General features: G+C 38.5%; 1 protein-coding gene across 2 annotated transcripts in view; it reads left to right on the forward strand.

Moving 5' to 3' along the window:
* The first annotated feature begins 11,435 nt into the window (after window positions 1-11,435).
* Window positions 11,436-25,790, forward strand: part of sh3bp2 (SH3-domain binding protein 2) — a 28,291-nt gene continuing 13,936 nt past the window's right edge. For both annotated transcript variants that reach the window (XM_062434587.1, XM_062434588.1), the window contains exon 1: window positions 11,436-11,478. The gene's annotated coding sequence lies outside the window, so the exon portion shown is untranslated. The remainder of the gene's footprint in view (window positions 11,479-25,790) is intronic.

Consider the following 25,790-nt stretch of genomic DNA (forward strand, 5'->3'; position numbering starts at 1 on the left):
ATGATTGGGACAGCTGGAGTGAATTGGCTAATCATGCTCACCTGTTTTACTACAGTAGTGACTGGACTCTCTGCTGAGGGAACCCATTGTGGCAGCAACTTGTGCTATAAATACATATCTATATATGTAATATATATTTAGAATGTTTATAGGCCTTAAACATGTCTGGATTGGGTCTTTAGTCATTATTATTTTATTTTTTATGATTACATACACCAGGATGTGGGGCTCACGTGTAGATAGCTACACTGTGAGTGTACACTTAGAAGGTTTCATCCAGGACAACAATCTAAAATCCATTTTATGTCATTTACATCAAACTTCATGCTGTTAAGTGTCGCTGTGCTGTGGCAGCAGTGTGTGTGCACTTCTATTTAATAACTGATTTCTCTCTAAGACTGCTTTGTTAAAGTCCAGTGTGAAACCTTCCAATTGAGCAACCAGATGTCCTTTAATTCTGCTTGCGAAGTTTGACATGAGAGTATTACAGTAAGAGAGAGAGAGGGAGAGAGAGAGAGGCAGCTAAATATACACTCTAAAATGTCAGGTCTGGGTCTGGAACTGTTAACAGTCAGAGGGTCTGGGTGGATGCCACGTACATCTGCCAGCTATAACTACTGTGCGTGTGTGGTATCCTGGCTTTGGCATAATAACATGAGACTTGAAAGTTGAAATTAAGTTTAAGTCTTTATCAAATCACATTTGTCAGGAAATCAGAACCATAGGACACCCAAAAAACAAACACAGATCACACGGAACAGATCATGTGATTTGAGTATTGTTATCATAATGTGATAGGTGATTATTTGGGAAAATTGGCTTCCTGCTTCATGTTTTTTGGGGGCTTATGTTCCCTATTGAATTCTGTGCTATTTGGTTTTACATTTTTTTCAGTGTTTGGATTTTCTTGCAGATTAGAACTTGCAAACATGTTAATAAGATCTACATTTAACTAGTCATTCTTTCTCTACTTTCCATCACATTAATCCGTTGATTGACAATTATGCAATTTACATTATTATACAGGACAGAGAGAGAGTGATTAGTCCTCTTGAATACTAGACATAGACATATTATTCGGTCACGCTGTAATTGTGTTTACAAGATAAACTCGGCATGTTAAAGTTTCATTAGAGGAAACACTGTCTTTTCTCAGTGGGTTTTATTGTCTTTTTCCATTTTATTTGATGCTGCGCTGGCTCCACGAAGCTACTATTTTAACCACTGATGGCTTTCTAGCTGTTTTAAAAAAAAAAGTCTAGTTACTGAAAAAGTTATTGCAAAGCTTATAGAAATCTGTTTCAAAGAGGGCTAGAAGATCCGATGAGATGGAAGGAGAAACAGGAGGGGAAAAAACGAGGGATGGAGACATGAAAAGGATCCACATCAGCAGTTAAAACTCCTTTAGTGTACTGTAGGTGCTCCTCTGCTTGGCTTCAGTGTATTTGCATGCTTTAAAAACTACTCCAAGCTTGTTTAAGATAAGAGGGGTGCAATTTGATACTATACTTATGGAGTTCTACTAACAGCATTTGCAAAGTGCTGTTTATCTTTTTTGGCTTATGTCGTAATTATCACACATTACACGTCGTTAGCCCTTTCTGACTCGTCTAAGTAAATCAAGTCTCGCATTATATTACTGAGCTGCCTGTGAGGAGGCATGTTGAAGGAGTGCATTCATAGATTGAGTGCATCACCTGTAGTTAAGTAATTAAATAAGTCATTTATTTTTGTAGCACCATTTATAGACATTAGTCACAAAGTGCTTCACAAGGGCATGATTTAAAACACAATACACCATAAAGACATAAAATGCTGACCTGGTGCATATGCTTGTCTAAACAGGTGTGTCTTTAGCTGCTTTTTAAATGAGTCCATAGAGTCAGCAGACTGTAATGGTGCAAGCAAAGCTTGATGGGACTATTTTTTTTTTTTTCATTGTTTTTGACATGTCCCCTCTTGGCCAGTAGATGGCAGCATCCTCCTCTTTAGTTATAGTACCTTACAGCATGCAGTTCTCGGTTGGATAAATAAAGGTGTCAGATGTCAGAAGCTGTTGTGTTAAAAAATATGACTGTTTCTATCTGAAGTCAAAAGCTCAACTTATATTTGTCATTTTAAACATGTGTCTCACTGAAAGTGCAGAATTTAAAGTATGAAGGGACTTTTTGACTTATGGGAATTTTTTTTTTTTTCTAAGGTGATTTTTCCACTGCCAGTCTAATCTTCTTCCCCTCTCTGCTTGTTTGTGCTCGTCAGTGCTGAAGGTAATGGGGAAGCACCTTAAACAAGAACACTGTACAAGAATGTAGAAATGTGGGATCAAATCCCAGCTAAGACCAATTAAATCTAACACAAAACAACAACAGGTAGCTCATCACAATTCAAACTACAAAACCACAGATCATTTTTACTCTTCAATCAGCTTTATTCACATTTTGATGCTTAACAAACATTTAGTCCCTGATGATTGATATAAATGTTGTGCATGAAAATGTGTGCAAACTCATATTTCTCTCTCTCTCTCTCTCTCTCTCTCTCTCTCTCTCTCTCTATACATTAATCTGGTGAGATAGTGACAATGAAATTAAGATATGATGGACTCACCTGTAAGAAAGATTGATGACTTATAAACTATTATTAGCTATTTATAATTTAAAGGCAGAATTAAGTCTGCGCACTGTAGATCCCAATGCCAGTATAGTTTACTGGGACCATACATGCATTGGGAGCTACAGTGTGCAGACTTTCTTCTGCCTTTACTGATTTAGTTCTTTGGTCCTGCAGCTTTTTATTCTGGATGTGAGCGTCTACCACACAACTTCTTCCATTTTAAGACATACTAGGTGTTTTAAAGGACCTGCAGACATCATGTCTGAAGCATTAACTACTCATTGGGAAGAGTTTACACAGTTTATCAGCTGTGTAGCATCTCCTAAAGAATAAATTAACAATCTTTGAACTCCTTTTCAAATCTATGGGGTTAACATCTCACTTTTGTTATGCCTAAAACACATAGTTGAAGTTTGAGAAGGACGTCAATTTTGGATAAATATTGAAAAATTAACGTATTATGTCTGGTGTTTTAAGCCTGCATCGACTTTTTCAATATTTAACCATTATTTTTCCAGGCCTTAACAAAGTGCTTTGAGCTGCTTAAACCTGTTGCAGAAAATATATTTATTTGTCATATCTTTCTCTCATTTTTTTGTCCTTTCTTGGCCTCTAAAATTATTTAAATCAAACAGCCAGAGAAGGGAAACTTACTCTCCATTTGAGTTTCTTGCAACTCATAGTAATGCATCCAGTGATGGGTGGGCGGTCGCATATGTATGTTGCTTTGTGCTGAAGGGCCAAAGCAAAAAAAAAAAAAAAAGGTGTGAACCTCTGACATAAACAAGAACGTAAAAGTGTATCATGCTTTAGCTGGCAGACGTTTGCACTGGTAGACTGTAGAATAACAAATGAAAAACATTAACAGTTGCCACTTATTCCCTCAATTAATCGTTTTGTCTATAAAATAGTCAGAAAATAGTGAAAAATGTCTCTTTTGTGTGACCAACAGTACAAAATCTAAAGCTATTATCACATATGATGCAGAAAAACTTCTAACCCTAACATTTGAGAAGCTGGAACCAACAAGTGTTTTGCATTTTTGCTTTAAAAAAATGGCAATCATCCAAGTATCAATTAATTTTTAATCATCAAACTGACTAATCACTATAATTGAGTCATCTTTGTATCTCTAATGAACATTAAGAAACATACAACAGACACGTTTTCTTGTTATGTTGAGAAAACACATGCTGGGCATTATTTCCACTAATTATATTTGTTCATTTAAATCATTTTAAATAAGGAACTGATGCTTCAAACCTATTTTTATTACTTTTACGTATGTACTAATTACGTACGTTTAGCATCCGTTTTTTTCTTTATGTGCCTACTGTTTAGTCTAAATGTTTCACAGGGTAAAAGAGTAACATAATGAGAGGAGATGCTGCTGTCAAGGCTTTTTTAATGCTTTGAACTCCTCAAATAGATGAGTTAATTTCCATAACATGCAGGTGTCAGCAAAGGCAGATCATCAAAATTCAAAATGATCTCCTTGACTGAAGGAAAAACTGAGAAAATATGGATGGTTGGTAAATATTGGTGAACTGACCCTTTAATTGCATGAACAGTAAACGTTTTAAGAAAGTAAGAAGGCATGCATTGAGTAAACTTTCAGAAAAATGAAAGTTACCGAAGCAGAAAGAGGGCCAGAAAAGAAAACGTCAGAAAATGAAAAAGAGCTGAAAGTAAAGAGCATCAAGCAGACAACAGAAAGGAAGAGATGAGTCAGACGCAGAGAGACAAAGACTATGAGTGAGAGTCGACTCTGTTTGCTGGTGTGGTTCAGCATGTTTCCTGTCAGTGATAATAATAGCGCTCTGTGTTCCTCTCTGTGAGAAACGTGGGAGGAGGAGAGGCGACGTGACACGTGGGACAGCCATTGTTACTGTCACGACAGGGGAAACGGCAACATCCCCTTTAACACATATATACACACATATGTGTTTTATGCTTTTATGATTATTTACCTGTATATACCTGTATATTTGTTTTATACTGTGTTTAATGTACTGTGTACTTCAGGGGGTAGTAGTTTTACTATTTGTTGATGTATGTGTGTGTGTGCGTGTGTGTGTGTCTGAGGGAGAGTGCGAATCTTGAATCACACAGACACACACACACTGGCTCTCTGCTCTGACACGTAAACGGACACATTTATTTTTATGCAGCTTCTTTGGATTTCCCTATTTCTTTCGGAGACTATTTTTATCAATACATAGCAGAGCTCATTTAAAAATGACTAAAAACAAACTGAACTCACATGTTCAGTAAGTACATTTTGAGTCACATCAAAACTGCAAATGTTTTGCGGCTCTACAGCAGACTGTTTTAGGAAAACCATATTTAGACCATCTGACAGTGCGGTCGCTGCAGAAGACGTGGAGCTTTGTTCATTGGCTGACTATTGTGTTGGTAGTTAAACATGTAACATGTAGCAAGTCAAAAGTAGATCATGAGTTACCCCGCAAGATGCAAAGAGTCTCATGAGAAACACTTTAATATAAAAAGACAAAATTTAAAAACACAAAAAACTAAATGTGGTTTCCACCTGACAGCACCGTTATCCAATCGGAATAAAATAAAATTTGGATGGGGGACATGAGTTTCAGTGTCCAGGGGCCCCTGGGAGTACTAGCATAGCCTTGAGTTACACATTAAGTTTAGTGTCAGAGTTTGAAAACATCTGATGTGAGGTTTATGGGGACTTGTGTTTATTAAAGGCCACCAAAAACTGATATATTGAATAAACAATATCCATTCATGTCAAGACATATTGAGTGAACCACACAACATCCTGTTGAGTAAGGTTATGTTCCTTATGTATGTTGCTTTCTCTAGAAGTTCTGGTTTCATCACGGCCCACTGTAGGTCTGATGTTGTGCTCACTGATGGCTGTTTCCCCTGGTTGGAGAAACAACCAATCAATCAGAGATTTGGGATTAAGAATGAGGACATTGTTATCCTACATTAACAAATGGCTATCTGTCTGCATCCAAGAATAATAGCAATGCAACAATGTCCACAAAGCTGGATGCATGACATCAAGGCAGCTGAACAGGTTGTTGTAATTTCACTTATATCAAATATGTTACTTATGGAACATCTTGAAAAAACATTAGATACTTCTAGCAGTTTACATGTCAAATACAAAAGATAGCATAGCAGCAGGAGTACATCACTGACTTATTGGTTAGTGCAAAACAAAATAATCCCAACCTCAGAGTCACAATCAATATGTTAATATTCAATTGATAATGAAATATTGAACTGTCTGGGATTCAGTTTCATGCTGTTATTATCTCAACAATTTACATTTCTTTTATATATATTTTTTTACATGTACAGTACATGCATTCATGGGTCTATATGTCCCATAACAACAAACAGACAGATGGATCAATAAAGGCGTCAGAAGTCAGAATTGACACAGCAGCTGTTTTTGCATCGCTCTTTGAGAACAGGAAGTTGTCAGTTCAGTGGTTATTTTTGTGAGTCTCTCACTGTGTACATGGAAGCACGCACGCACGCACACACAGACACACACACACATGCTACAGAAACAAATACATAGATCTGCCTTTCTCCCCCCACCCACAGAAATAACCTTCAAATAACTTAGTTGGCACTAAATATACCTTAGAAATTTGGTAACCACATGCAAAACTGATCCAGGCGTCATTACTTATATCCATGTCAAAGTGCATCGAACTTTTCGTCAATGAAGGTGAATTAAGAAGTTGCCAAATTTCCATTGATTCTAACTTTGGCTGTTTATGTCTGTGTGAATGTATGTATGTGTGAAACCAGCTTCTGTATTGGAAATTTAGATCATGTTTAAGTCCAGTTGAAAAGATGCACTTAAGGTTTAAGTCAATATTAAAAGGGTTTGTTCTAATGTTTGTCTATGTGCATAAGATTGGGTCACAGGTCTTCAAACAGATCCCTGCACTTAAAATACATACAGGTTTCCTCATCAGAGTGCTGAAGGACTTCTCAGTCCTTGGAAACATGACGTTTAAATAAAAATACAAAAGGTTCAGGAAGGCATATTCTTTCATGGTTTGTTCAAAAGCAATAGTGTAATGGATGGGTCCTCAAAATCAAGATCCTCTGTTGGGTTGGGCATGTTATTGATCAGTGTTTGGAAACTGGGCCTTTACAATGCCAAAAGTATCAGTTTGATTCAGCAAGGTTTTGAATACTATAAAAAAAATGGAAGGAAAATACGATATGTAGTAATAGTGTTTAAGTAAGATACGGTGGATAGAAACTGAAAATATTATCTGCAGGGCATGCTTTTATTTTTTCTTTGAAATACATTCAGCAATAGACTTAGCTTTGTTCAGTCTTGGTTAATTCACTTAAGCCATTCGTTGCCTTACAGATATTCACCTAGTATTCAACATAGACTCACTCCACGAAGCTTATCACAATACCTGCAATTGAGAGAGAGAAGACAAAAGAGACAATTTAGCTCTTCAAAGGACTCAGGTTCACGGACTGTCTGTCCCGATCAGTCATGAAGGACAAGACACTCCAAAATGATATACATTTACATTCAAGTGACAGAGCCCTCTAGTGGCTTTGGTAGTTATGAGTATAGTATAGTATAGTTTGTCATTTTCTTTGGATCACATTCGTTTTTAGGTAAAGTTTACAAAAGAAAACCTGTCCTGACAGGCAGTTCAGACAGGAGGTCATTAATATACAGGAAATGCTTGTATATCGTGAAACTTTCCTTGATGGTACAAAAATTAAAATGATAATAACAGCTAAGTTTTTATTGTTTAATCTTGTAACATTCATGATTTCAATCTGACCTGTACAATCTGGTGAATAAGAGAACCTGTTCCATACTCAAATATTTGATAAGTAATGAAACTTGGCAGAAATCATATACATACATATTCAGTCCCTGAACAGGATGTTTTGTGAAATGTCAGTTTCATAAAATCCCATCATTTGGTAAAAATGAAGCCTGAGAAGTTTCTATACCCATCTATCCTCCTACCTGCAGTACTTCCACACACCACCCACCTCCCCACATACCTACCACATTTGTGCATCCACCTACACTTTTTTAGCATCTACTTTACAAGCCTTTCTTGTGAAGAAAACAACAACATGCAAATCAGTCATAGCTAGGTAACTCCCACACAAAAATGGTAAAAGATTGTTTCCCAAAAACAAGCAACAATATATTTGCATATATTTTATATTGTTTGCCACATGTTAGAAACTGTCATCACAGCCTTTGTTGCTAAGGTTGTTCACTCTCATATTGTATTTCAAATCAGATTGTGGATGGAACATGTACAGATGTATTTGAGAAGTTGACATAGCAAAGAACGAGTAAAAGTAGTGAAACTCTACTACTCTATTTGATTCATGGTTGGTAGCTTCCATAGCCAGCAGAAGTATACCCAGGGTCAGCTTCTGAGAGTTGGCCAGAGTGAACTCATCAGGAGGCGGGCCTTAAAGTGACAGGAGCTAATACAGTCCAATTCAGACATAGGCTGAACTGAGGGGGTTGGGTAAAGGGTCAGTATGTGTTAAATAAGGAGTTTTTTTCTAACTGTAAATCATGCGAAGATGTTCCAGTTGAGCCCCAGTTTAAGTATAGAATATGTATAGAATTGGATATTTCCATAACATGTCCCCTTTAACATCAACAAGATGAAAAAATTGGGCTTTGCTTTATTTGCTTGTCAATGAATAGGTCTCCTGTATGTAGATATTACCTTAAACTGACACCCCACCAAAAAGTAGGTTGCTGAAGTCTGCATATTTGGAATTTCCCTCAGTGAGGATGAAAGTAGACACTAGCGTTCACTCTTTCTTGGTCTCCCATCGATGCTCAGGGCCACAGCAGTGAAAGCTTCGCTCCAAGACATGACTAAATAAAACTGAGAGTCTTGTGGGTTGCTGCTTCTGATGCAGTAAAGTTCATACAGTACATAGGCTGAAATACACAGGCAGATATTACTGCAAATCTGTAGGAAATGTTATGAGTGGTTATATGTGCTATGTCTACTCTGGTTTAATGGGTTGGTTCAGTTGTGTAGCCAGGATGCTATTTTTGAAATGGAAGAGCTAACATAAAAGAGTTCTGGAACCACAACATTTAACAGGAAATGGCCAGTGGTGCTGAATCATCATCATTCTCCCGCACAGACAAGGAGATTAGCCCAAATACAGCAGACAGGTCAACTGCCTGATTAAAAACTAGGTTTATCACTGGGATTTCGATCTGTAGTCTACTCTGTAATTGTGCCATTCTTGTGCTCTTTTTATTGCTCAAACATTTCTGAAACAGTTGTGGTGTGCACTGCTGTATGGGTGGATAAACCAATAAGCTACAGAAGGGCAGGAGTTTTAACCCAGTAAGTATAGTTTCTCTCCTGGAGGAGTTTGTATCATCTCATTTTGCACATCCAGGCAAAACTATTTAAGAGAATAGTTCAGTATTTTGGGAAATAAGCTTATTTGCGTTTTTCAAAGCGTTATTTAAGAGCACTTTCATGTCTGTATGCTAAATATAAAGCTACCACCAGTAGCTGTCTATCTTATCTATTTTAACCCCCCAAAAATATGAAAAACAGTGAAAATAGCTTATTTAGGCTAAATGTATGTTTATCTGGTGTGAATACAACGCTAGCAATAATAGTCTGATGTGTGAATGCTCAAAAGTTAGAACAAGAAGTTTAGCCACTCTTCCCACTAAAGTCCAAGTCACATTTAGTCGTCCTGTCAACATTATTTATGTTGATATGTATGTTAACATGTTTGTTTGATTGTATGTATTGTTTATTTGAAAAGGAAGACAAAAAGCCCTTTAGGAAAAATATCAGGTACATTTATTCTCTAACTTACTGCTGAAGGAAGATGTGTTGGTGATCGGATTAGCAGCTGGCACAATGCTAGTGCTTTGATGTCACACCGTAACGAGAGCTGAAGTAAGCAACCTTACATTGTAGCTGTTGCTTTTATTTTTTTCACCTGAATTCTGCGAAAACATGCCCTTCTCTGTTTCGGATTGGCTACTATTTGTTGCTTTCATTTGGTTAGATTGGTTAGGTTTTGGCATGAGGAGTGAGATGGTTAGGGTAAGAATATCAGGATACGCCAATCAGAGGCAGAGTAGGGCGAGACAGTGTGCTGTTAGCAGTGGTATTTAAGTTATAAAGGGCCACACCGGCATCAACACAGAACAAAGTGACATTTTGTATGTACTGTATGCTTGCATGCTGTCTAATGTGCTGCAGCTGTGCCGCTTATTAAAATGTGTTCATTTTGTAAGTTAGGTTTTTTTTAAAAACAGGCTTTAACAAGAACGCTTATGTGGTTCGTGTTGGGTAGAAGGTTGCTTGAGTGTGACTGAGTTTAAATGCTGACCTTACTCTTTTAATGAAATTATGACTGCTTAATTGCTGTCATTGGCTGTAAGGTAGGAGTTCTCAATATAGACACATAACTAACAGTACTCTGCGAGGTCAGTGGAAAGACTGGTGTGCAATCATGAAACCAAAAGGAAAAAAAAACATGAAATCTTTCTTTTAAAGCACAATAAACATTTACAGAGGATATTTGCTGTAGCAAATAAAAACAATTCAATTAACCCTTATCTGTGGGAAATTGAATCAAGAGCAACTGGACTAGTAGTATAACTTGAAGAAGTTGAAGACTAGTATGGGCTAGTCTAGACTAACTGGTGGCGTAACCCCAGTATTTAACCTCTGTGGAGGTTTTCACGAAAGCCACATGAGTGGTCGATAGTTAGATTCAATTTCCCAAAGATAACTATGACCTGGACAAATGAGAACATTCACAGACAATGAACCCTTATATACTGTACAGGGTCAAATTTGACCTATTTTTACATTTGAGCTGTAAAAACACCATAAAACAATATGTTTTCTAATTTGACCCACAGTTTACAAAAATAGAAATAAAAGGCATGTTGTTTTTTTGGAGGGGTTTTTTGTTCAGCTGTTCTCAAATATGCAAATGCACAAGTTTGACCAAAACTCAGCATTCAAACATGTTGTATTCTGCCTGTTTTTCCATCGGATTAATCCAATTTTTATTAATGACTGATGGGGAATTTGTGAATGGGTGTAGAGGTGAATTATGAGTCAGAATATGAACAGCGTGTAAGGCTTAAACTAGAATAGTTCAAATTCATGCTCCCTAGAAAATGAACTCTTGATTTTAAGGACTTTGCAACCTTTTCTTTAGTGCCATCTTCAGAACAAACTTTTACTCTTTTACCTCTGCTGTAAGACTGTCTGTCTTTGTGCTGACATTTCTTCTAGTCACCACATTCAGGTCTAGTTTTGTTATAAAACAGCAGGCTTCAGGTTAACTAGTGTGTGGGTGCATGTTTATTCGGGACATAATTGCTAACCACATGTTAAGAGAAGGAGTGGCACATCTACACTGGAAAGGGGAAGTTAGTCATGAAGTTCAGCCATGCAGTGAAATTTGATACATGTACACAATGTTGTCACAGTTTTGTAATTTCTGTTAGCCATTCAAGCAACGTATGTACCAAAGTCATGCAAAGTAGGGTTAATATAACTCCATAAAACTGTTTATTCAGCCTCGGAGTGTCGTTTAATGGCTTATGCTGTTAAGCAGAACCATGTTTCCTCTTACTGGTTTGTATGTCTGCTTGACTGTATGAGTGCTGTAGCCAGTTTCTCTTGTGGTTGAAGGGAGGGTGTCATGATACTTCATACAGTAGCTCTGACACACCACGCCAGGAAGTGAACTGGGCTGACGAGAAGCTCGGCAGGACTCAAGGCACCAATGACACAGATACAGACAGAGGAGCAACACAGCTGACGCAGCACTCGATGGGTAAGTTTAATTCAAACATTTTAACTGCAGTTGATCCAATATGTGCATTTTATGGACAGTTTGGCTTTTCAAAGACTATTTTCATGAATAGCTGCATGGTTGCTTTGTTTATTTAATCCCTAAATGATACAAACAGTGCAGTTCTCCACAGATATGTGTCACTTTTTCTGGATTTATCTGCTCATGCTTACTCAGTCATGATGTGTCATGATGCAAGAAAGAATGAGGCTAAAGCTTACAGGTGGTAGGTAAAAAGTTAGCATCTACACCATTTGAACCATATGGAAGTCATGGATATAAAGAAGCAGTATATTCTGTATTGCATGTCATACTTGTTAGCCCCGGGGTAACAGTACATTATAAGAAAACATGAGACAGTTCTTGCTAATATAACGCTGTTCAGAAGTTTACTATAGAGATACATCAAGCTTTACTAGGACAGGCAATAGAACAGTTACATTTAGGCATTATTGTTCAAATTGTCAAACTGTATGTTTCACTTTTACGTGACAAAAGAAGTCCAGGGTTAACTCAGTACAGTCATTTCAAATTAACTTCCCCAAATCCAACGAGCTGCTAATGTCACTCTAAACTTTGACGTAGCAGCACTAGCAACTACTCCCTGTAACTAGCTAGCTAATGATATGCTAATTCTTATCAATCAAACTCTATTTATATAGCACCTTTCAAGAGCAGTTCAAGGTGCTTTGCAGGTACCTTTTAGCCTTGAAAGTATTGCCAGTTGTATGTCTCATGTATCTGTTTTAAGCCATGCCAAACACCACTGCGGTTGTAGCTCCACAGTGGTTTTCGGGTGTGTGGGTCCCTGAAACGTATAGCTTTTTTATTGGCTAATTCTTTATTTTTAAAAAATGCTCCTTAAACCTATTTACTCTGAGCACAGGACCTCTGGTGTATTTGACGCCTTGTAAAGCCAGTTAGAGCACCATTTTACGTGTTTTAGTAAGATATTCAATTTTCTTCATGTGAACTGAAGTATAAAAGAAAGGAATGTCTCTCCGTCTGTCTGGTAAAATGTGCGTAGAGTTGGATGTGATGCATTAAACTCTTTTGTGGTAATATAAAAGGGTTGATTGGGTGATAAACTCTGGTAGTGTTTTTAATCTGTGAAGACCGACCTCCACCGAGAATACGTTCCCACCTAGCACTGCTCTCTCTCTCTCTCTCTCTCTCTCTCTCTCTCTCTCTCTCTCTCTCTCTCTCTCTCTCTCTCTCTCTCTCTCTCTCTCTCTATCTCTCTCTCTCTCTCTTTCTCTCTCTCTCTCTCTCTCTCTCTCTCTCTCTCTCTCTCTCTCTCTGTTTGCTCTGTACTAATATGTTTCTTTATGTACCTGCAGCCTTGTGCCACTTGTGAAACTGAATGTTTAGGCCTGTAGACCTTCCTTGATCTACTGTGCCCTGAATTGAATTTCACTCAAATTCAATAGTTTCCCTAGATAATGTTGGCCCTTTTAATGAGCAGGGCTGATATAAGAGTGACTGCTCTCTAGTTATGTTCATAGTGTGTAAGTGTGATCACACTACAGGACACCAGCCCACCCAATAAACTATACGCTTCGCTCATGGAGACTAAGGACAATCTCCCAGGTTTGGTTGTTCAGAAAAAAATAACCTAACCTGCATTGCAGAACCAATCCAAAGTCTTTAGGGCAATCCTTCATACTGTGGCAGTGACATACAGTTCACTATGGAGAAGATTGTGTGGAGGGCATAATTTCCGGTAAGATATGTCCTCATTCTCACAGCTTCTACAGTGCATTTAACAGACTTCGGTAGATGCAGATCTCCAATCTTCAGGTATTGTGATACAACTGTTCATTGACGTTTACCCTCAACGTGACATTTCATTTCAGTAAATTATTAACCTAAGGTCAAAAGCATTATACCATATTAATCACACCTGTATACATACCTATGCTTCACACCCAAACACTCACCCTCTTTCAACTGACTTGGTGGGACAGAGACATACCAGAAGACCTCATTCCTAATCAGCTGTGTAATTCATGCAAATCATAAAAGACAGCTGGGTCGGATCTACCATGTAGTTTGACATGTCTTTGCCTTATCTGACCCAGTGACCATCTCAAAAGGCTAAAATATTGTGTTGTCTGATCCCAGTATAAAGACAAGAAGGGGATTAAAGTCAGTCAGCGTAATCCACCCTCTGTTACTTTGAACTTTTTTAATAATCAGGGGAGTATCTCGATATATAGTCCATGATCCTATACTGATTATTTGTAACAATACAAAGTAATAAGTACAACTAAAAAGCTGCAGACTGTGTATCATTTAGTGTCTGGTACCATGTCATCCCACTGAATTTGGTATTTGTAATAAATCAGTATGGACTCAAGGCTCTGTAAATAAAACAGCTTGTGGCTTCGATCGGGAAGAGCCAGCTAGGGTTTAGTTGGAAATAGCATTATCTGACTGCTCCGTTCAGCAACTTTTCGGTACCATGGTTTTTTGACAGCTGTAGATCTGGGTCAGATCTATGGTTGTTTATCGATATAGCCGAATCTCTGACTCTCCAGACTGATATTAGTGATCTCATTGAGCAGCATTAGAAAGGATGTAATAAAACTATATGTGAGTTAACAATGTGCCACACAATGCGTGACAAGCAACAGTAGTCATTGTTTGTCTGCAACACTATTGGCATCACTGCCACATATTTTAAATTTGCGTTACACTTAAGAATTCATCATTAGCCACTGAATTTCTTCGATACAGTTAGGAAAGTGTGTGACTTCTGAGCTTGCTCAGTGTGGTTGATTAGTTTTGCTTTGACTCAGTCTGGTTGTGTTGTGTTACTGACAAACAAAGGCTTCATGCTTTCAGACTGAAACAGGAACCACTTTAAATGTACATGTCACATACTGTGCTGTCTCTGCTACGTGTTACAGTACAGCCAACAGGGGTGCCGGATTCACTTCAGTAGTGCGGTGACCAAAAGTGTGTGTGTGTGTGTGTGTGTGTGTGTGTGTGTGTGTGTGTGTGTGTGTGTGTGTGTGTGTGTGTGTGTGTGTGTGTGTGTGTGTGTGTGTGTGTGTGCGTGCGCGCGCACACGCGTGTGTTTTAAGGCTTTCTCATACATTCTCCATCCACATAGCTGCAGACTTGCACACGGGCCCTGGACGTGCACATAGTTCCATTCATACTTTTCAGGGATCTGCGAACACAGAGATGATTCACACATGTGTACTAGTAAACAAGGTTGCAGGGTGTTAACTTTCAAGAGTTGTGATATTAAAAACCGCTGTGCAGTTTTTTCTGATAAGTGCTAAAATACAATAATCTATTACTCCAACCGCACTGCTCGATTGTATTTCATTGTCTCATTGTTTCACATATTTTACACAACACACCTGCACCAAAACAGTATTGGAGTGTGTGTGTGTGTGTGGGGGGGGGCAACGATTGCATGCCAGTCTTCCCAAGTTCTTCCCTCATATATTGTCTTTCTGGATCATACTTTGTACAATCTATAATTGCATGCATAATTGTCTCCTCAGCCAGGTCTCTATCTAAATCTATATATATCTACAAATATCGGTATCAGTATCAGCCAAAATGAGCATGTTGTGTTTATTTGTTTGATCAAAGGCATCATTTAGCTGTCATAGCATGTCCTGTGGTTAACCAGCATGCTTCATACCAATCATTGAAGTGACACACTCATTAGCTGATACAAATAAAGCCTGAATTTTACATTGTCAATAACCTACTGTAACCCTAATCCTCTGCTCATTTTTCCATTTGATGGGTCCCCAAAACATATTCAAACAATGCATTCTTATTCATCTCCATGTCCCTGCATTAGTTTAATACCACCATCTCTGTACTAATTATTTACTTAACTTGATCAGGTTAAACTGCAGTGATTAGAAGACTGAGAGGATTATGGTCAGTATATACAACCAATGGTCGACCTGACCTACGAAAAAATGTTGTAATGCCCAAACAATGGTCAACATTTCTGTAATGCATACAACTTAACTTTTTGGAGGAATAAATGATTTAGCCAGAATCAGTCTCACTGAAATCTACCTAGTGATGAAAAGGTTGATACTGTGGCAGCACTTGGAAGTTTTTTAATTTTCACATAAATTAGTAATAATAATAATAATAATAATACGTTTTATTTATATAAGCCAAGGACACTTTATAAGACACACATAAAACAACAACAGTACATCAGCCATAATAAAATCAGCAAACATTGAAGTGGGAGTTAGTGCAATTTTACAAAAGATAAATAAATAACTAAATATGAATGTGACTATGCGAGACAGAGTATGCCACTCGGTATAAGTGCGTTTTCAGCCGGGATTTAAAGATTTAAAGGCTTTTGACCCCATGGTAGTTAAGTTGGCAGATGGTGCAAAGAGCTGGATGGCAGAAGAGGATCGGAGAGTGCGGGAGGGTGTGTAGATGTGAATAAGTTCTGAGAGATACAATGATGCCAGGTCTTGAAAGTTAGAAGCAGTATCTTAAAATCAATGTGGGATTTGATAGGGAGCCAATGAAGTTGCTGCAGGGCAGGAATGATGTGTTCAGTAGGGGGAGTTCTAGTGATGATGCGAGGGCTGTATTGTGGACCAGTTGGAGTTTATGAAGAGATTTCCAAGGAAGAGCAAAGAGAAGAGAATTACAATCGTCCAGACAGGATGTGATCAGGGTGTTTACAAGAATATCGGTGCAGGTCGGAACGGGTGACGGACGAAGACAATTGTTGCATAGATGGACGTATGCAGACTTACTTACTGTAAAGTATTAAAAATACTATTTACGGTTTTAAATTCTATTTACACTTAAGGCAGCTACTAGTGAGGATTCATTAGACATAGTGTAGACTCAGTGTATCTCAGTAGATATACTGAGTAGTATCTTAGTCTTAAATCTGCTGCTGCAGCTGAGTAGCAGCAGTAAGAGAAAAAATGCTTTGTTGGTTTAAAATTCTAAATGTGGTGCTTTCAACATCTCACAGTTTTAGCTGCTGTGGAGTGTGGTTTGAGTTATTGCAACCAAATTTAGACTCTGTGCTGCTGTGTTGGTTATTGTAATTTACAACACTAAACAGAGGTCAGCTCACATTCCACAAAGTAACGCTCATCCAAAATGCCTTGCCAGTTCTAGACAAAGTTTTTTGCTTTGTCTTAACAGTGGCAGTCTGTTAGGTGAATACATAGATGAATACAATATGCTGTAATATGTATTGACATAACATGTTATATGTTCTGCCTGTATACAAGACTTCATTGCGTATACTGTATAAAATGTTCAGAATTTATATGGAATGTACCAGGTTATAAGATGTCAAAAAGTTACATGACATAGCTAATATGCCCCCTCGAGCATTATCACTGTTCATAATATGAAAACCACAAGTGTTAATAACATTAGACTCATCCTTAAACTGAAGCAGCAAAATAGAATTCAGCCATCATTGATGATATTATTTACACATGTGCTTTTCCTGCCATAACATGTCACAGTCAACGAGCCAGGGTCAGGGCTTTTCTGAGGCACAGGCAAACTAGCTGGTCACCAAGGGTGCCACCAGCTGGAGGGGCACGGAAGAGCAGGAAGACGTCTTTTGAAATTAATTTTAGACTCCTTTGTACTTTTCAAAGACAGTCTCTGTTGTTCAATGAACGCATTTCATTGTTAAAATACAGCCCCCACTGCTCACTCTGTACTGAACACCACATACTGAGAGGAGACTACAGGCAGACTCACAACTGGTTCATTTGTTCAAACCAGCACTGTGTAAGAAACATGTATGAATAACCAGGTCAGTTATGTTCCATGCAATGTGATGTTATGATCCACACATGGTTAAAGAATAAGGGTGGAGATTTTCTGTATTTTTCTCATTGTTAACACATGTCATGTGCAGAGCCATTGTGTTACATTTTTAATTTCTTAAAGAACCTAAGTACAAGGACTGGCGTTGTACCTGTTACAATGACAATAAAGATATTCTGATTCTGAACAAATTAGCAAAGTTCTGAAGCCCCATTGTCTTCGGGGCAGGAGAACATGTCAGCCAGTGTACCAGTGTGACTAATAAATGTGTTTTAAATAGTTTTTGGACAACGAAGGAGGTCTACAGAAACAGAGGAATACAATATATCAAACTTTGGATAAACACATAATAATTGAGTAGGATCACTTCATGGTTAGTGTCAGTTCTGCAGAGATTTGCTATCAATAAGAAAAATATAGAAAATAGCCAGCCTTAACTTTTAAGATTCATAGCTGGGAAACAGATAATAGCAAGTCTTCAACTCCAGGCATATAAATAGAAGTCAGTAAGTTGGTAGATTTAACAAAAGGTAAAGTAAGGGTGTCTGATCCACAGTATTGAGATCAGGCCTTTTTTATTAATAGGTATGGCCCATGAATCCTTGTTTGCTCCAGGAATGATGCCTCAGCTCCATAAAGTTCAAACAAAGCTAAGGATTGAGCCTGCCCTGCCCTCCTGATGAGATACTGTCAGCTTCTCTCACATGTTGAAGAAGAGTAATTCTATGAACATCATGTAGGTGCAAAGCTATTAGAAAGCAGGATCAATGAGAATCAAGTACTCCAAGCCACATCATATAATTAGGATATTTCAATCATACTCAGATCTTTGTCTGGTGACAATATTGTTGCACATGTCCACATGCCGTTCATTCAGTAATCTTTGCTAGTGAGGTCGTTGGTATTGTCCACTCACATATTTCAGATCAGATTCAGGCTTGAATGGACACATTGGAGAAGTTAATATTTTGAGTAAACTATGGGAAGACACAAAATCCAACTCTCGCTGTTTGTTTACGTAGCCTCCGCAGAAGTTTGCCGAGGGGCAGTTTCCAAAAGTCAAGCAGAACACAGTGGGTTCATCAGGAGGGGGAGTCTTAAAGAAATAAGGGCTAAACTGAACTGTTTCAGACAGACGCTGAACTGAGGGTCTGCATAAAGAGCCAGTATCAGTTATATACAGTAAGAAGTTTATTGTACTGTGAATCATACCATACAGATACAGTATATACCAGTAAAGACCCAGAACTAAAATATAAACCTGGAAATGTGCCTGATATGTCTGCAAACAAGAATTTACAATGGTGAAAAATACCTCCTAATACCACCAGCTCTATGTGTATAAGCTGCAGTGGAGGATGTGTCATTGGTTTATTGTGTCTAAAAAGTTTGTGTAAGGCAACAGGAAGTTGTTGTAGACAATTGAGGTCACCTGCAATACAAATAGACACTAAGACTATAGAGTACTATGAAATTTCACCTGAAACATTATACAGGAATAACTACCTTTCAAGTCATATTCGTTGTGTGCGCGTGTGTGTGTGTGTGTGTGTCTGTAGTTGACCACCGTATTGTTCCAGTCACAGAGGATGGAAATTCCCCCAGTCTCGTTCTCAGGTCCTGTGTCCAAGTGTGCGAGGCATGTGTGCTTGTGTAGGGGTGTGGGCGACCAATCACATACCAGTTCTGAGGAAGCAGGAAGGAACACACTCTAGCCAGTCAACCAATGAGAAGCTGGGGCTGGTGGAGGAGGCCCCTTCAGGAAACGAGTGACAGAGTATCAGGGTTTCAGACCACCAGCAGACTTCCTAATCGACACAACTGATTGTTCTATTCTCCCGTCTGTTCGTGTCTTTACTGCATATTTCTATTTTCAGCCTCCGTTTATCCCACTTTCCATATATCCCCTTTATCTCCCCTTGCATTCTTCTGTGATCTTGTTCTGTAACTTATCCTCTATTTTTCTCGAATCTGTGACTCAGTCCATCCTACCTTCGGTTCATCCAACCGTATATCCTTCCTCCGTTGCTCCTTTTGATTTTCAAGAGCATGGTGGTAAATTGTGCTTTTTTGCCACCACCATGTCCTTTGACATGTCCGCTCCGTCCGTGAGGAAGAAGAAGTCTTTTGCGCGGAGCTCCAAGCCAAGTGTCAGGATGTGCGTTCAGGAACACAGGGATTTCATGTAAGTGCAGACTTTATCTTCTTTCTGCTGAGCCTGGCGCACCTTATGTCGCTGACAACACCGTTTGGTTTTATGTCCTTGTTCATGTTCCTAAAGGTATGGGTATATTCCTAGATGAGTTGATCAGCCTTGGGTACAGTTTTATCTTGGTGACCACTTCGAATAACTGTTTAAAGGAATCAAAGGGTATCGTGGGTTGGTTTCTGTCTTTATCTGGAATATCTTCCGGTTTCAGATATCTGATGTTTAATGGTTCTTTTTATCAACATGGGTATCAGTAAGATGTTTACATAAACGGTATTGGTCATTGTTTGATTCTGCAATGTTTCCTCCCCATTACAAGCGGTCAATGATGCAACAGAGGGATTTGACGTCAACATTGCAAGTTGATCACTGTGTGAAACCCGCTAATTTAAATTTGGACGCCAAATCCCTCATAACTGAAGAAGCCTTTTAAGAGGAATATCTTCAGTCTTCAGAGTATAGTTGATCTTCACTCAACGCTTTGAGCAACTTGTTGATGCTGTTACCCCAAATTGTTCATTTGTTGACCCTGGTTTCAATCGTAGCACATTTTAGTATAAAGTGTTGAGAACAAATAATGTTCAGCCTGTTAGAGAGTCAGAAGTAAACATGTACGAATCTCATGACAATTTGACAGCTTTCGTCAAACAGGATTCTCGCCCCGAAATATAAAGCAGCAATATCCATTTCAAGCTAGCTGATGAGCAACACCTTCATTGCAGCAGAAGCGGCAGTTACATATACTGTACTTTCAACACTGCCACTGTGCATTCAAGCAGTGTGACACACAGAGGAGATTCCAGTTGTAAAGAAGCTACAGCGGGGTCAAGAAGAGTCAAGTTTACTTGAATCAACCTTTCCCCTCAAAGTCCTACTCATTGAGAGAATGGAGAAGACAGTTTGATCTTAGAAGTGGCAAGTGTGCAAGATAAAAAAAAATACTAATGATATTGGACCTACTGTAGCAAACTGTAGAAAGAAGCATGAAGAAAAAAAACAGGGGAACATCAAATGTTTGTAATATGAGGTACTTATACTGAATGACGCCTGACTACAGAGGCTGAATATGATGTAACTGCATTGCAAAGTCATATATTACACTTACACATGAGTGGGTTGTGCAGTGGGTCACATCCAATTTCAAGATGAGTCAAATGCTGGTAGGGATATATTTTATACATCATTTAATTGGTATATATATATATATATATATATATATATATATATATATATATATATATATATATATATATATATATATATAATAAAGTATTGTTCTGCCCAGTTTTATCCAGAGTAACCCATTCTTTAAAACCCTTAACGATGCAAGCTGTTTCATAGATGATCTGGCAACTTGGGTAAAGTCAGACACCCATACAAAACATATTGATCTTATTCTTATTATTCGTATTCATTATAAATGTTGAGAGTCATGCAATTTACACAAGTTTCCTTGGAGCAATTACTAAACAGGAGTACAGCAGGACGGGGTGAAAACACAGGAGAAACCTAGGAAAAATGGTAGTTTTGGCAGGTCTGCAGTAGTTACATATAGGACCACAAATATATCTCTTAAATGCAAGATTAAACTTTGGTTTGGTATGCATGTTTCACTTTGCTGCTGTCCAGTTTTTGGTTAAAACAAAGCTACCATGTGAGCCTGGTGGTTTTTCTTCAAATACATCTTAATTTCCGTTGGAGGCAGGACAGCGTGACGGTGCCCCCATCACGTCAGCTGTCAGTTGTTACCACCGTAATTTCTCAGCAGGTTTTTTGTCACAGATGCGTGAGCGGTGAAAAGGCCACACTTACAGGAATTGTATTCTCAGTTTTGACCCTGTGTTGGGGGGAGGGCGGGCATGTAGTCAGGCCAAAATCTTGATGCTCTCTTCTCTCTTCCTGCCTCTCTTTCTCTCCCCACCTCTACCTATCTCTTTGTGTCTCTGTAACTCACTATCTGTGTCACTTTTTTGTTTTTATCTCTGCGGTTTTATTTCAGAAAGGAAATGCAGCTGCATTGTGATTTTTAATCTTTGAAAAGTTAAGTCGGAGGACATTTACAGTGTGTATTTGTGGTTGTGTGGGCGTTTTATGCATTAGTCTGAGAGGAATCCTTTCTGCAGCCGTTATGGAAGTGTGACGGCTGTGCAGTTCCTGTGGAGTGGCATTGCCGTATTTGGACACAGGAAGTGATGATGTGTGTGAGAAGCCACAGGTAGAGAAAGAGGACCTACTTTTACTATTTCAACTTTCTATGAGCCCACTGCTGCAGGTGTGTATGTGTGTGTTTGTGTGGAGTAAAAGCAAATTTTCTCTTTCTGTTCTGCTTTTGTATTTTTTCAGAAGGAACCAAAGAAAGTAAAGCTGTATTCAGGGTTTCTTTCTGGTTCCCTCGCAAAGTAAAAGATTGAGTCAAATAGCACACATTTAAGTGTCATGCAGGAAGAGAGAGACTCTTTCTGAGCAGTTGCACAAAAATGAGGCGAAGTAAGGACATTAATAAGTGCACAAGATTTGTCTCAGACTTGTTCCTGTGCAAAATGTATGCACAAAACTATAAAGTATTTTTGCGCCGGAATTTCAGTTTCGACTTGTACAACAACTCAATCATCGCATTGATTTCTATTAGAATATAATACATTTACAAATGTGACCAGATGAGTCAAGTAGGTTATGTATCCTACACCAGAAAGAGCAAAAAATATCATGAAAAGTGATTATTTATTAGTATACAGTAGGTATAAAAAGACAATGAGAACAGGCCAGTGTTGGTTAAATATCTTATTGTGGCAAATCAATGATGAAATCTCTGATAACATGCATCAAACAGGAAGAAATCCATCTATAAAAGTTATAGAGGGCGCACCTACAATTATATGAGAATAATGTCAAACCGCTTATGAGTTTTTTAGTATTGTAGGTTTTGTCGAGTGTTACTCATTGCCCACCTTTCAAGCCACAATGTGCAAACAGGATGTGTCAGTACACACCCATAGTGTTATAGGTGGGTTACACTCAATGCCTTTATAATCTGAATTTGTTATATTGCATTGTATAAGTGTTGAATGCTTGCTGTATTGTAAGTTTGTTTGGCGATACATAGCAGTGCATCCCTGTGTGGACACTCGCTCCGAACAGCACTATATAATAAAAGACAACATATCAAAACAAATAGATAACCCTCATAGAAAAGGAACCTCACCTACAGACAATAAGAGAAAAAGCTGCTATTCATGTATAGCCTGACACACTTGTTGAATCAGGAGTGTGTCCACCAGGGTAGTCATGATTGTTTTGCCATATGGTGCTTTTACATTGTTTTTAATTTACTGATGGTGTTGCATTCAGTGTCGTCAGCGTACACACAATCTGGCACAGCCTCTTATCAATCAATCATCTGGACTTTTACACCGCAGTGGAAGAGGACTAAAGATAATTTCTTAACCCACTCGCCCTCTGTCTTATTCATGTGTTCACACCTACGTACTAAAGTCTGTGAGAAAATGTGAAGCTTGAAACAGCGGTGGAACCATTGCGGTCAGTCTTAAAGGGGGGAGGCAGAAAGATTTCAATACAGGCCCCGCTCTGTACGACAGTATCTGTTTCCTGGACTGAACGGACATTTCTCTGCATCTGCTGCAGCTGGTGCTGTGGTTTACATATGACCTTTCCAACCTTCTGAAGTTGTGCTTTTTGCATGTGTGTGTTGGGTGAGGGTGGTGGGGGGGCTTGATGATCGGTTCCTTACACACACACACGTACTTAAACACACACGTTGCTTACTGCACAGACGGAGCACTGGTAAACCACGTACATGTTTGTAACAGACACCTGGCAGCTGTTTAAATCTGTGCCATACCTTCACAGATGCTGCGGTGCCAGGATGGCATGTAAATGTGGGATATATTTTGGCTCAATAACAATGGCAACATTTAAGAAATGCAAGAGAATAATTAATAATAATTTGGAGAACCCCCCCCCCCCCCCCAGCACAATTAGAAATCATGTATTCCAAGACTGTCCAAATTGTCCACTTGCTCACCTTTTCTGGAACCTGCAGTCACATCCCACTGTCTTCATCATTACTGATTCTGAGAAACATCTGTCCAATAAATAGGCCTCACTAAAAACCACATGCCGTGTAAGCAAAACATAGACTTGTGTTCTTCAGAATTGTGTGGCCTGATTTTGGTTTTTTAAGACGTCAAAAATCATGTTTTTCCACCTGCCCTTTACAGTTACACTCTTATCTTTCTAAACTGTTGTACATCTATGCTGTAACAATTGTGTTAGCCCTGGGTTTTGCTTCCAAGGCTACACACAAGCTGCAAGTCCTCTGATTGGTGGAGGATGTTAAAAAACTTCAAAAATTATGCTAGAATTGAGCATCAGGCAAAGCTAAAATGGCATATGATTTTGCTCCTGATGCAAGAATTGCAACAATATTTTATATAGTTTGTTCTAATTCTTAAGAGGTAAAGCTACGAACAAATTCATTAAGTGTAAGTTTGCATAAATCCATAAAATACATGTAGATTTCAGAGTATTTTCAGCATGAAATTACACAGATGTAATCCCAAAAACCACATATACACACATTACAACACATGATATGGTCACTATGCGGGTAAAATGATCTAATTTGAGGGTGTCCACACTCATATTGGTGAAACAGGTCGGGACTCTTGTCAAACCACAAGCATTTACATCAATAACCTTTGTGAGCAGAGTTAGTGGCTTATGGATTTTTTCGCCCTGAGTTTCATTTCTCAGGTTACACACATGCTGGCCACTGATTGGTGGAGCTTGTGAGGGACAGCATGCAGACACTAATCAGGGCTCCTTCTATTATAAGTTTAAATGTTGATTTACCTTCTGTAGGACAAGCCAAATATAATGATTTTAAATGGTTAAGTCTGTCAAATGACATTTCTATATGGTGGAGCATTTGCAAGAAAATAACACAATTCTGCTGATGTCTGACACCAAATATATGATCAGTTTATTGAAGTTTATATTGATTTTTACATTTAACTAATGAAATCTGGAAACTGTGTATAAACAGGCTGCAGTTTCTACACTATGCAACTGATGTGGATGTGAAAATCCTCACATTTAAAACCTGTTTAAAAAAGTCATACTGATTTTTTCACTTCAAATCCTGACCCACATATCAGTCCTGCCTTGATTTTCAGATTGCATTTTATGTACATTTACAAAGAAATATTGCAGCCTCAAGGAAACATCTTGAAAAGCACTCGTTTGCAATGACATTTACTGGGAATAATTTTTCGTTTGCTGTGATTCATCAGGGGATTTCCATCTCATGGCGGCTCTAGTTTCAATTTCAGTTTCCCTTAAAAAGAGTATGGTCAGTCTGCTGACGTCAGTGTGTTCTTGTCAGTCTGACATGGCTCTTGTTTTAGTCACTGGTTCATTTTGTGGAACACTTTAGTTCTAAGATGAGAGCCCTACAAAATTGAAATACTGCATTTCTGACCTCAATAACAATCTGTGTTTTTACAGAAGTGTCCACTCCCACCCCCCGCAACCCCCTTGCATTATTATGTTATTATATTATCATTATATCAGTGGTATAAAATGATCTTCAGATAACAATAATATCGTTTATCGTCATTATTTCTGAGACAATATATCCTCCAACAAAAGTAGTTATTGTGACAGGCCTAGATTTGACAGCCTGGTCTATAACCATTTTGCTAAAATTATTTCAGCCTCAATAAAAGAATGTCAAGTTAGCAGCAGATTGGAGCGCCCTTTTGGTTAGAGCGCATGCCACATAATCGCAGCATTGCTGGTTCGAATCCGGCTAGGGACCTATGCTGCAGGTCATTCCCCTCTGAATAAAGGATTAAAAAGCCCAAAATACATTTTTTTTTTTTTAGCAGCAGATTTATCCCTGAGAACCCAGTTAGTGTCAAAACTAAACACTGGTTTTTAAATCCTCATTGAACCCAGACATTGGCTATGTTTGAAATCCATCCCTATTTACTATATTGCACTACATTTACCCTCCACCGTTTTATTTGAGTGTTTAAATATTTGATTAAACTATTTAGTGTCTATTACACAAGGAGTAGTGAATGAGTGATTTCAGACACAGCCATTGTGTTTGTATGCACGCTTGTGTCTGTGTGTGTGTGTGTGTGTGTGTGTGTGTGTGTGTGTGTGTGTGTGTGTGTGTGTGTGTGTGTGTGTGTGTGTGTGTGTGTGTGTGTGTGTGTGTGTGTGTGTGTGTGTGTGTGTG

The sequence above is a fragment of the Scomber scombrus genome, chromosome 15, assembly GCF_963691925.1.
Source record: "Scomber scombrus chromosome 15, fScoSco1.1, whole genome shotgun sequence".
NCBI lineage: Eukaryota > Metazoa > Chordata > Actinopteri > Scombriformes > Scombridae > Scomber > Scomber scombrus.